Below are 13,182 nucleotides of genomic sequence, written 5' to 3' on the forward strand. Positions count from 1 at the left end.
TTAAGACTTATTCTATGCATCTGCTCTCCTCTGTGGGGAGCAGCTCGGACTAGACTGGGTTACTGGAATTAAGACTTATTCTATGCATCTGCTCTCCTACAATATGGCGCTGGGAGAGGAGAAAACAGCTTCTACCCAGCTGCCTCCAGTTCAACCAATAAACTGTAGGACTTGCTTCTGATTGGAGGAGAGCAGCGTACTCGGCGTGTGGGCAGCCGAGTTGGGATTGGCAGAGGAGGACTATAAGGGAGGAGAGAGACGGCATGCACCAGGAACATCTATGGGGAACATCTAAGGGAACCCGTGCAGCCCCCGAGAAGAGCCGGCCGGCGGTGTGCCGCTCCCCTGCGGAAGTGGGGAATGCGGCCAGGGGGAACTGCCCTTCCACGGAGGTGGAAGGGATAGTAGCCAACCCGGGAAGAACCAGCAGCAAACCTGGGGAGGGCCGAGCAGACGAAAAGAACAGCGCAGGGTCCTGTGTCGTTCCTCCACGAAGACGGGGAGCGACATAATGGTGCCGTGACTCGGATATGAAGCCTAGGCAGGGCTTAGTGTCGTTCCTCCACGAAGAGGGGGAGCGACAGATGTTGACAAGGAGGAGGATGACTCAGCAGTTTCAAACAAGGCAAAGAGGTCCAGGAACACGCAGGCAGAGAACTGTGCATTGCTTTTTGCAGTTAGGAAGTCACTGAAAACTTTGTCACAAGCAGTTTTGGCGTGGGTGAGAGCCAGATTGCGGTGGGTTGAATAGTGAATGGAAAGTGAGCGAGCCGAGGCCTCAAAGTCACCACTGGCTCTGCTCTGCGAGCAGGAGGGGCAGGGAAGCGATCCTCCTGTCTTCATCCTGACTCACTGCTATCTCCTTCCAGCCTCCTCGCTCCTGTTCTGCATGCCAGTGAATCACTCACTTCTGACTCCGGGTTGTTCTCTCGGATGTCAGGATGGAGATGAGCCGCCTGTGGAAGTTGCCCGGAGTTCTTGATGGCTCCAGCTGACACCTGAATGAGCATTCCCTAATTTCTGAAGAAATGGAGATTTTAAATGTAAGTGCCACTTTTTAAAGAGACCCTGCCTTGGGTTTATTTGTGTAAACAGCACAGAAAGACAGCAGCTCCATGTAGACGGCATCCCAGGGTCACACCAGTCCTTTGTCCTCATGTTGGCACACCGCGGCTGTGATGATAGAGCCTTCATGGGGGCCCTGGGGGCCTTTGGGGGTCTGATTCTTAGTCAGAACTAGAGCTGGAGCTGCAGGTGCAGCCTGGGCCTGGGCCTGGGCCTAGACCTGCGGCTTGGCTTCAGCCTTAGCCTTGGCCTTTGACCTTTGACTGAGATAGCCTAAGACTTTGGTAATTCAGGCATGAGTACAGTTCCTGAGCTTGGGGTGGGTGACAGCAAGTTGATTGAGTTTGTGGCTGACATCCTTTGGGATTTTGCACTTCACTTCTTTGCTGTTCTCAGCACATGTACTCAAAACCTTGGCATTATAGGCGTACTTCTTTCTTGGGCCCTTCTTGTACTTTTTGGCAAAATACATGTTCCCCAGGAACTAGGGGTTCCCTTCTTAAGACACTCATACTTTTGTGATATGGGTTTCTTTCTTCTTAAGAGAGAGGTCTTCCATCTACTGGTTCACTTCCTAAAGGGCCACAACAGCCAGGGCTGGACCACAGCAAAGCCAGGATCTGGGAACTCCATCCAGGTCTCCCACATAAGACTCAAGTACTTATGCTGTCATCTGTTGCTTTCCCAGGTGCATTAGAAGGGAGCTGGATCAGAAGCAGACTAGATGGGACTTGAGCTGACACTCTGACATGCAATGTGGGCTACCCAAACAGTGACTTGACCAGCTGTGCCACAACGCTCGCCCCATCTGGATTTCTTGATGCTATTTCTGTGTCATTTCTCAGGACTGGTTGCAAGTGATGTGGGATTTGGTCACGTCAGCACTGTAACCTGCAGCCCCTGAAGCACCCAGGACAGGATCTGAGTGCTGTTTTCACTCATTTATGCAATAACAGTGTATACCTCTCCTTTTTTATTTTAAAGATTGATTGATGGATTTGAAAGGCCAGGTTTAGAGGGAGTGAGGTAGAGGCTTAGAGAATCCTTTGATCTGCTGGGTCACTCCCCAAACGGCCACAACAGCCAGGGCTGGGCCAGGCTGAAGCCAGGGGCCAGGAGTTTCATCCGGGTCTTCTACATGGGTGCAGGAGCTCACGCACTTGTGCCATCTTCCTCTGCTTCCCCAGGTATTAGCAGGCAGCTGGATTCGAAGTGGAGCAGCCGGGACTCAAACTGGCACCCGAATGGGATGCTGGTGTTGCAGGCGGCGACTTAATCTGCTGTGCCACGGTGCTGGCTCCTGATTAATTTTCCTTTGACTCAGCCAAGATCAGTAAATACTATGCAGTCTCAGTTTGCCTGGCACCCAGCCATTCTGGAAGGATAAAAGGGATAATAATGACAGTTAGTGGTTATTAATAAGGGGACCCAGTAATTAGCATTTCCCTTCCTCAATTGGGTTTTGAAAAAACTGAAAAATAAGACAAGAGAGTTGTACAAAAGCCAAAGTATTCCCCTTGCTTTTTGCTAAAGGCTAAGCTGGAGGGTGTAGCTATGGAGAGATGCTGGCGAGCTTTAGAACGGAGCAGCCCTGGGATTAAGCAGACTTCCATAGCCAGCCGCAGGTAAGACTGAGGCATGGTGGGACAGAGAAAAAGCACTCCTGGAGGGCTCTGGGAGAAGCAGACAGTCACCAAGCAAAGCAGCCCACTTGATTCTTCCCTGAGTGGTCAATAAGACAATCCCACCACCTCCTCAGAGTCAGGATTGGCAGAAGGTAAGGCCAAGAGGGCAGTTCTGCTCCCACCTTCCTGGGACTGCTCGTCCCAAGCAAGTGCTCCTTATTTGGGTATCTTCCCGGGATCACTGAAGGGCAGAGCAAATGTTGTCACTTGAAGGCACTAAAACTGACTCATGTGGTCCAAGTTCACTGTGTTCCTAAAGCTGAAAACTCACTTCCTTTTCCAGAACCCACCCAGCCAAGTTGTCAGACTTAGCACAGAAGTTCCACAATGACATTCTATTTTGAAATACAGGATCTCTGATAGTACTATGCAAGAATATGTTCCAGTAATAAAAGGCCCAAATATAAAAAATTTCCCAAATCGGAGTACCCGAATTCAAGTCTCATGTCTACTTTTTATTTTTATTTTTAGGATTTTATTTATTTATTTGAAAGACAGAGCTACAGAAGGAGGGGGAAAGACAGACAGAAACACACACACACACACACACACACACACACACACACACGGTGGAGGGGCGGGGTGGAGATTCTGTCTGTTGGTTCACTCTCTAGATGGCTGAAACTTCCAGGGCTGGACCAGGCCAAAGCCAGGAACCAGGAGCTTCATCCGAGTCTCCTACATGGGTGCCCAGAGCTCAAACACTTGAGCTGCTTTCCCAGGCCATTAGCAGGAGCTGTATTGGAAATGGAGCAGCCAGGACATAAACCAGCACCCATATGGGATGCTAGCATCACAGGCAGTAGCTTTACCCACTAATAATAGTGCACAGTGCCTGCACTTACCTCCTCTTCTGCGCTTCTAATTCATCACCCTGCTAATACACACCCTGAGAGACAGCAGCGATGGCTCAAGTAGTTGGGCCCTGCCATCCACATGGGAGACTTAGATGAAGTTCCAGGCTCCCTGCGTTAGCCTGTAACTGCACTGGCTGTTGCAGGCATTTGGGGAGAGAACCAGCAGCTGAAAACTCTCCCTGTATGTTTCTGTATCTTTCTTTCTCTCTCTTCCTCTCTCTCTGCTTTTCTAAAAAAAAAAAAAAAAAAAAAAAACCCTTCCAAAGTTCATGAAAAAATGGAATTAAAAGGTTTTAAAATCCATATATATGGCCGGCGCCACAGCTCACTAAGCTAATCCTCCACCTTGCAGCGCTGCACACCGGGTTCTAGTCCAGGTCGGGGCACCAGATTCTGTCCCAGTTGCCCCTCTTCCAGGCCAGCTCTCTGCTGTGGCCAGAGAGTGCAGTGGAGGATGGCCCGAGTGCTTGGGCCCCGCACCCCATGGGAGACCAGAAGAAGTACCTGGCTCCTGCCATCGGATCAGCGCGGTGCGCCGACCACAGCGCGCTGGCCGTGGTGGCCATTGGTGGGTGAACCAACGGCAAAAGGAAGACCTTTCTCTCTGTCTCTCTCTCTCACTGTCCACTCTGCCTGTCAAAAAAAAAAAAATCCATATATAGAGTTTTCATAATATACATTCTCCATGAATTTATTGCAGACCAGTCATGAATTTAAAAGCCTAAAACAAACTACGATTTAAATGTTCAATTGCTTATTCTGGTTAACTTCAGTATAGGCTTCTCAAATCAAAAGCCTGAACTATCTCTGATAGGCAAGTGCATCATTCCTTCACGTTCCCAGAAGTTGCATTGGTTCAGGGTCTAGTCTCTCCAGACCTTTCCTTTTCATAGAGTCTGAGAGAGAAAACACAGACACGATAATCACAGTGCTGGCCTCGGACCCTCTAAATTTAGGAAACAACCTATCCCCAGGATGAGGCTAGCTTTCCCAGAATCCAGAACTCACTTTTTGCCCAGGTATTTATTTGTTTATGTAACACAAGCTTCCAGGTTTGTCTTACAAAGTTTTCTGAGTGAAATGTATCAAGTCAGTACTTTTTGGTCTGCAAAAGGCATCCATTGTTCAAATACAGCTTGCTCACCTTTAGTTCCTTTGGTCACCATCTGATTCAGACCCAGATGCAATTTATCACTGTGCCCTCGCTCCTCTTTATCTGCCTCACCTGTACAGAGCCTTCCCTGTGGGTTCGCAGGTTCCCCCGCACAAGGCCTCTGGCCCCATCAGTAATGATGCTACACCGTGAACCTCGCCCAGCAAGTACTCAAGAGTATTTCAGTGATCTCGATCTTTGCTCTGAAGTCTGTCTAAACAGTCTGCCCCGTTGAAGCATTATTTATTTATTTGAAAGACAGAGACAGAGAGAGACTGATAGAGAAAGAGCTTCCCAAATACCCATAACAGGTGCGGCTGGGCAAGGGTCAGAGCCAGGAGCCACGAACTCAATCCACGTCCCCCATGTGGCTGTCAGGAATCCAATTACTTGAGACACCATAGCTGCTTCTCAGGGTCTGCATTGACAAAAGCTGAAATTAGGAGACGGAGCCAAGAATTGAACCCAGGTACCCTGGCATGGGATAGGGGCCTCTTTAACCAGAATCGTGACCACTAGACTAACTGGCCCCTACTTTGTACCATTCGATATGATTGTCCTCGTACTTAGAAGGTGGTATGTTAATTATAATAATTTTGGATTCTCTTTCCTTCACCTTAAGTCATTCGGCTCTCTCTGGGAGAGTTATACGAGCCTGCTCTCATACCCTGCTCCCTAGAAGCTACTAACAAATCCTCACCTCTCCCAACACATTCCCTTCTTCAAAGATAGGCATCCTCTGTCTCTTTATTTTATTTATTTATTTTTATTATTTTTTTTTTGACAGGCAGAGTGGACAGTGAGAGAGAGAGACAGAGAGAAAGGTCTTCCTTTTGCCGTTGGTTCACCCTCCAATGGCCGCCGCGGCCAGTGCACCGCCCTGATCCAAAGGCAGGAGCCAGGTGCTTCTCCTGGTCTCCCATGGGGCGCAGGGCCCAAGGACGTGGGCCATCCTCCACTGCACTCCCGGGCCACAGCAGAGAGCTGGCCTGGAAGAGGGGCAACCGGGACAGAATCCAGTGCCCCAACTGGGACTAGAACCCGGTGTGCCAGCGCCACAAGGCGGAGGATTAGCCTAGTGAGCCGCGGCGCCGGCCCTTCTGTCTCTTTTTAAGATTTATTTTTTCATTCATTTGAAATGCAGAGTCACACACACACACACACGGAGAGAGAGATATCGCCCATCCACTGGTTCACTTCCCAAATGGCCACAACAGCCAGGTCTGGGCCAAGCCAAAGCTAGGAGGCAGGAGCTCTATCCAAGCCTCCTATGTAGGTAGCAGGGGTCCACGTACTTGGGCCATCTTCTACTACCTTCCCAGTTGCATTAACAGGAAGCTGGATTGGAAGCGGAGCAACTGGTTCTTGAGCCAGTACTGTTATGGGATGCTGGTGTCACAAACTGTGGCTTACTTTGCTGCACCACACCCGTCCCTGGTATCTCAGTTCTAATTTTCAAGTCACTTATGGTGAATCAAGTTGAGCATGTTGTATATTTGAGGCTAATATGTATTTCCTTTCCTCTAAATTGTCTGTTGAGTTCATTATCCCATTTCACTATTGAATTGCTGGAGTTTTTTCCATGAATATAAAGGAGCTCTTTATGGGAGGTTATCTCTACGATACAAATTGTAGAAGTATTTTCCAGCTTGTCCCTAGTCTTTTGACTTTGCTTAAGATGTTATGTTGACATAATAATTTTTATATGCTGGTATCGATCAGTCATTTTAGCCTTTATCAGGAGAAAGTGTCTCAGCTGCTCCAGCCCTCCAGCCCCTTAGAGACATCATGTGGTGTTGGTGCCCGGGTTTTTGTGGGGTTTGTGACTTATCTTCCATGCTGAGAGGCAGGTTAAGTGTATTACCACTGGGTCATCTGCTATTTCCTGCTTACCAGGTCCTACCAATTGTGACTCTTAAGCCTCAGGGTGACTTAAGCCCCACTGCTGGTCAATAGTCCTGGAGACTTAGTTTTTGTTTTTGCTTTGTTATCGTGGCCATTGTTATGTACATTGGGCAGGACCTGCACCAGCTGCCCTATAATTTGGTCCTAAGGAACCGACAATCAGCCGCTAGAAGATTGCAAGCGGATAAAAGTGCTGAAGGTCAGACCCTCTGAAAATGACCCTGACTTGCTTCCGATTTCTGTACTGACATCCACCTTGCCTCTACCCAAACTCTATCACCCCTGGATCATGGTTATTCTCCCTGTGGAAATCTGGGAGATTTTTGCCAATTGGGGGCATTTCCCAATAGCTGCTATGGAAATATTTCAAAGGTGCCGGTGCTCTTTCAAGTGTTAGACAAGGTCTTGATGAACAGAAGTCTTCTAGCCCTTTAAGGGGTTTAGTTAGGAGATGAGTGACCTGTGGATCCTTAAAAATTCACTCCAATGTTCCGACTTTTCTAAGCCTTTGAATTACTCCCTTTACATTCTACCAAGGCATTTCTGACAACTCAACTTCAATTAACATGGATAAGCTAGGGCAGAACCCTCAAGGCTCAGCTATGTTAGTGCATTGGTGGGAATGACATCTCAAACTTAGCTAAGACTTCTCTCACCTGGTTGTACCATCACTGCACAGTATTCATGGATGATTCCAGAGTACGTGTTGGTGGCCATAACCAAACTCATCAGGCTCTCCACTGGTGATCACAGAGGTGTCCTCTGCATTCTTTGGCCTCAACAGCTCTCACGGATCCAGCCCTCACATCAGTGGAGTGAGAACCATGACTGAAATCACTGTAGGCTGAAAGAAGGAAACTCATGCCATCTTCAAGGGCCCACCTGCTTGCAAAAAAAAAAGGAATTTTTTACTTCTCAACAGACATACACTCTAATTCCTGCTGCATTTGTGGGTTTTTTTGGTTTTGTTTTTGTTTTTTGCCTCATCAGGCCTACTTGAAGCTTTGTTGTAGCAGTTCTGGGCAATAGTTTGCCACAGTGTGCTGGAATTTTAATATAGAAATGGAGCACACAGTTATAATGGCCCCCAGCTATTTGATCTGAACCAGTGATTTCAGAATATCTGGCAATTTCACCCACATTGATAATTTCAGTCTAATCCAAAATTTTAATCTGTTCTATTTGATCTAGCACCCTAATAATAACTCTTAGGTATTCTATTTTTTTCTAATACAAGTTAGCAAAATAATCTCCCCTCAGTCTGACTTTATAATTGGCCACCTTTACATACTTGGACTCTGAGTCTAGTTATGGTTTGGGAAAAAATGGAGGGGAGGACAAGTGAGGAAGTTGCTTCCTTTTGCAAGCAGATAAAAGTGTTGCAGGAGCTTTAAGTAAAGCAAGTGTTCTGGTTTGGATAGTAGTTTGAACATTTCCCGAAGGCATATGCATTGGGGGCTTGGTTCCTGAAACCTCATATAGTGGTTAAAAGTAGAGACTTAATCTAATTATGGCGTCTACGAGGTGGGCAGAGTGAGAGTTCTTTGGGTCATTGGGCCATGGCCTGCGAGGGTAGTTCTTGAGAGAGGGATGGTTATAAAATCAGAGTTGGGCCTGGCTGCTCTTGGTGATTCTGGCTCCCATGCAATCTTCCCTCTGCACGTGTTCTGCATCCATTGCCCTCATCAGATGCCAGACGAGTGGCTCCACCCAATCGCAGACTGTGAACCTCCAAAACTGTCAGTTGACATAGACCTTCTTCTTTCCTAAGGAGCCTCTCCACAATATTTGCTGCAGTAATGATAAGCTAACACAGCGAGATATATTCAAATGAAGGAAGGCAGGGCAGCTTCCTGTAGTGATGGAAGCACAGAACACGGTGGAAATCCCAGATACGATTCTGCAAGTTTTCTGGGAAACATTCCTGCCCAGCCAGGGTTCTAATTTTCACTGTTTACAGCTGGGAAAGCCATCAATTCAACTAATCGTGTAATTTGACAATTACTAAGATCCAACTTGGTGTTTGGTTTTCTCTCTCTTAGCCCAACAGCTACAAGTGATGTTTTCCTTTAAGTCCCATGTAGTCTTTTGTTTTCAGCTGGTCCTTGGTCAACAATTTAGAACTCTGAGTTGCTCATTTTCTTTACTTTTTAAAAGATTTATTTTAGAGGCCGTTTATTTTAGGGGTTGGCGCTGTGGCATAGCGGGCGGGGCCGCCACCTGCAGTGCCGGCATCCCATGTGGGCACTGGTTTGAGTCCTGGCTGCTCTACTTCTGATCTGGCTCTCTGCAGTGGCCTGAGAAAGCAGTGGAAGATGGCCCAACTCCTTGGGCCTTTGCACTCATGTGGGAGACCTGGAAGAGGCTCCTGGCTCCTGGCTTTGGATCAGCCCAGCTCCGGCTTTTGGGGAGTGAGCCAGCGGATGGAACACCTGTATCTTAGCACTAGGCTTGACAGCTTGCCCCAGATTTTATACATATTTCAAAAGCTTACGTTCTATATGTTAAGATGAAAAATAGCAGAGTCATAAAATAATAAAATACAACCTCTTCCAAGAAAGTTTTATCCTTGATTATTTTTGGTGTGATATACTAAACCTTTCTGGATTCATTTTTTGGTTTGTTTGTTTTCTTTCAAGGAGAACCAATTCTAGTCCTATCCCCACACAGGAAATTGGGTTCAGGGAGAGGCAGCCGCAGCCACACAGTGAGTCCTTAAGTGGCTGTGTGTTTCCAACACTGAGCCTCTAGCCATCACACTAATCCTGGCAAAATGAGAGAGAGTGCGCCAGATCAAAGCCCAAAGCCCATTTGGAGAAAGAAAGAAAATAATTCCAAACTTCTCCTTTGATGTCACATTAGACCATTAATATACATCACATCTGTTTAATTTAAAACTTCTGCTCAGAGCTGGTATGAGTTAATTGCACACCTCTCAAGACCCAGCATTAAGGCAGCATGCACTTGGATGGGAAACGTGATTTGTGCTGTAGTTAATGAGGGAGTTCAGAGTCAAGCCCACAGTCGTGCGTTCCGCGTGCTCTCCTCCAGCCCGCCTGTGTGTTCCCATAAATAACATCTGCAGTGCACGAGGGAATACACGCTGTCCAAAGGTGGGGTTTGTTGCCCTGGACACTGCCTTGTGGTTCCCTAGAGGATAAGGAAATGTCTGTGTGGAAGTGGTTCTCTCTTTTCTCTCTGGGGGCTACAGTCATGTCCTTCTGTTTTATTCTATCTCATAATAGTAGGTGGTTTAAAAATCTACAAAGCCTTCAAAATATCATCTCTGTTATTATTCACACTTTGAAGCATAGTGCTGTTTTCTGATTTAAAAAGTTTTATTTAATTGATTTCTAGAGACTGGGAATGCTGGGGAGAAGAGAAATGGAGGAGGTTGGACAATGTGAACCAAAACAGAGCTAGATAGAAGTAATGGCTTCTGGTATTCCATGGCACAATGGGGCAACTACAGAATACACTAATAGATGACACATTCTATAAACAACTGGAGAAGGGCAGGTATTTGGACTAGGATTTAAGATGTCTGCATCCCAAAACAGGGTGCTCACATGTGATTCCAGGCTCTGGCTCCTGACTCCAGCTTCCTGCTAATATCAGTCCTCAGAGGCAACAGTAATGGCTCAAGTGGCTGGGTTCCTGTCACCCACGTGGGAAGCCTGGATGAGCTCCTTCCTGGCTCCTAGCTTCAGCCCAGTCCTGGCACTGAGGGCATTTGCGGGAGTGAACTCATGGATAGGAGCGAGTCTCTCTGCTTCTCCAAAAAAAAAAAAAAAAAAAAGACGTATAATATTCAGTAGAGCTGATAGGCTTCAAATATGATGGGGAGGCCAGGAGGCTGATTGCCTGATGCGATCAGTGATCAACTTACCTTTTATATGTGTGTTGAAATATTACCTTGTGCTCCATAAAGGTATATAGAATTACGTGTTAAAACATTTTTTTAAGGCCGGCGCCGCGACTCACTAGGCTAATCCTCCACCTTGCGGTGCCGGCACACCGGGTTCTAGTCCCGGTCGGGGCGCCGGATTCTGTCCCGGTTGCCCCTCTTCCAGGCCAGCTCTCTGCTGTGGCCAGGGAATGCAGTGGAGGATGACCCAAGTGCTTGGGCCCTGCACCCCATGGGAGACCAGGAGAAGTACCTGGCTCCTGCCATTGGATCAGTGTGGTGTGCCGGCCGCGGCGGCCATTGGAGGGTGAACCAATGGCAAAGGAAGACCTTTCTCTCTGTCTCTCTCTCTCACTGTCCACTCTGCCTGTCAAAAAAAAAAAAAATTTTTTTAAAAAAGAGAAAGTTTTCTGTTAGAGATTTTCATCAAATTTTCTACAAAAACTGAATGAATTGAAACAATGGGAAATAATTAAAGATAAAAGACTTAAAAATGCAAAAAGTTCTGTTTTTCTCTGGCAAATGTGGAAAATTCAGTGACAGCACATCAGACTTTAGAGGACTTGACTTCTTATCTCCGTAGCCAAGCAGGAAAAGCAGGTGGACATTCCTAGAAAGAAACAGGAAGGGATCATCACAGGTGCTATGTGAGCAGATCAGAGTCAGGGCTCTGGATGCAGAATGGGACAAACTGGTATGCATGTGTGGGAACGGGCACTTCCAGGAAAGGGACTCCCAATACCCAATACGAGAAAACCATACGGCCTGAAACCAGAGGCCTTGTGCAGAATACTTGGGAGTTTATAGACAATTAAAAACAGAGAGAAAGTACTCTGAACAGTTTGCTGCCCTTCTTACAGTCTTTAAGTACAGCCCAGGTAGGCAAGAGGAAACCTTTAAAAGGAAATATAGGATTTAGTTGAGCTCCTTTTGAAGTCAGGAGGGAAAGAGAGAACAAGAACACTAGAATGATAAAGACCAAAACACAGCCAAGGTCAAGGCTAGCTAGCTTTCCTCAAGGTTATTTAGTGAGCTCTAATATCAACATACTACACTAAAATGAACTTTCCCCAAACAGTCCCAAGGAAAAGGGAAGTGAACACATATCCTGGGGAGGTGACAGAGGACGAGGGTTGGGAGGTTGGAGAGATGATGCTGGCACCACCAAAATTTCTTTTAACTTTTCCATTTAATCTTAAAAATCATTCAAATGTTCTATTTTATTCATAATGTGGTTTTTTGCTATAAAATATCTCAGGCTAATCACCATTCAGCAAAACTGACCTTTCAAGAAATTGTATCTCTTTTAGTCTATGATTTTGCAAAGCCTGTAGCCCAATGGGGCCTATACTGTCTATCTGAGAAACAGATGACTAACAATTAGCTCATTTTCAGATGTTGTATCTGAAAATGTTATAACTTTTAGTTAAGTGTATTCAACCATTTAATCAAATAGTTTTTTGAAGCCAGGAACCAAGAACTCAGTCTACGTCTCCCACGGGAGTGGCAGAAAACCAATAACTCAAGCCATCTCTGCTGCCTCCCAGGCAGTAGCAGGAAGCTAGAATCAGGAGCTGAAGCTGGGAATCGAACCCAGGTACTCTGATGTGGGACAAGGACATCTTAACAGTGAGGCTAACCACCTGCCTTCTTGGCTCTGTTCTGTGGTTATTTGGGCAAAAAGAGCTGGCATTAATTCCTGCAAGAGAAGCTTAGTTCAATCAAGGGCATTGGTTATTCTATAAAATTCCATCCAAATCTAGAGTTCATGTTACATGACACCATGTGTTCCCTCTGGTTAAAATAAGGTCAAAAATGATATTCTTTTTTGTGTCAGAAAACAGATATTTCATTTGTTCGTGTTGAAAGAACACTAATTATGGCCGGCGCCGTGGCTCAATAGGCTAATCCTCTGCCTTGTGGCGCCGGCACACCGGGTTCTAGTCCCGGTCAGGGCACCGGATTCTATCCCGGTTGCCCCTTTTCCAGGCCAGCTCTCTGCTGTGGCCCGGGAGTGCAGTGGAGGATGGCCCAAGTGCTTGGGCCCTGCACCCCATGGGAGACCAGGAGAAGCACCTGGCTCCTGCCTTCAGATCAGCGCGGTGCACCGGTCACAGCAGCCATTGGGGGGTGAACCAACGGCAAAGGAAGACCTTTCTCTCTGTCTCTCTCTCTCACTGTCCACTCTGTGTGTCAAAAAAAAAAAAAAAATTGTGAATTTAAGCAACGTGAAGGGGGTCCTGGATCCCCAAGTCTGCATTTTGTATGACTGCTCCTCTCACTTCCAGAATTCTGGGATATTTGAGGTGTAACTACAAAGAAAAAGTGTCAAAAATGTTTTGAGAAATGACAGAAAACATTATTAAGTAAATATATAACAAGAATAGGTAATGGCCATTTGAATATTTAAGTTACTTTAAAATATATATTTTTTAAGATTGATTTATTTGAAAGGCAGAGTTACATGGCCCAAGTGCTTGGGCCCCTGCACCCACATGGGAGACTCAGAAGAAGCTCCTGGCTCCTGGCTTCAACCTGGCCCAGCCCCAGCCATTGTGGCCATTTCAGGAGTGAACCAGTAGATGGAGGACATTATCTCTTTCTCTCTTT

At 46.6% G+C, this 13,182-nt stretch overlaps 1 protein-coding gene across 33 annotated transcripts in view; it reads right to left on the reverse strand.

Moving 5' to 3' along the window:
- Positions 1-2,029: 2,029 nt before the first annotated feature.
- LOC103349615 (uncharacterized) overlaps positions 2,030-13,182 on the reverse strand; it is a 163,104-nt gene continuing 151,951 nt past the window's right edge. For 19 of the 33 annotated variants that reach the window (XR_016234058.1, XR_016234086.1, XR_016234099.1 and 16 more), the window contains 2 exons: positions 7,322-7,547; positions 2,030-2,440 (listed from right to left, as the gene is read on the reverse strand). The gene's annotated coding sequence lies outside the window, so the exon portion shown is untranslated. Of the gene's footprint in view, positions 2,441-5,062; positions 5,179-7,321; positions 7,551-10,032; positions 11,183-13,182 lie in introns of those variants that run through there. The other 14 variants (XR_016234063.1, XR_016234102.1, XR_016234155.1 and 11 more) reach the window with 7 other exon arrangements.

The sequence above is a fragment of the Oryctolagus cuniculus genome, chromosome 1 (assembly GCF_051225735.1).
Source record: "Oryctolagus cuniculus isolate XC-2025 breed Fujian yellow rabbit chromosome 1, ASM5122573v1, whole genome shotgun sequence".
Taxonomy (NCBI): Eukaryota; Metazoa; Chordata; class Mammalia; order Lagomorpha; family Leporidae; genus Oryctolagus; species Oryctolagus cuniculus.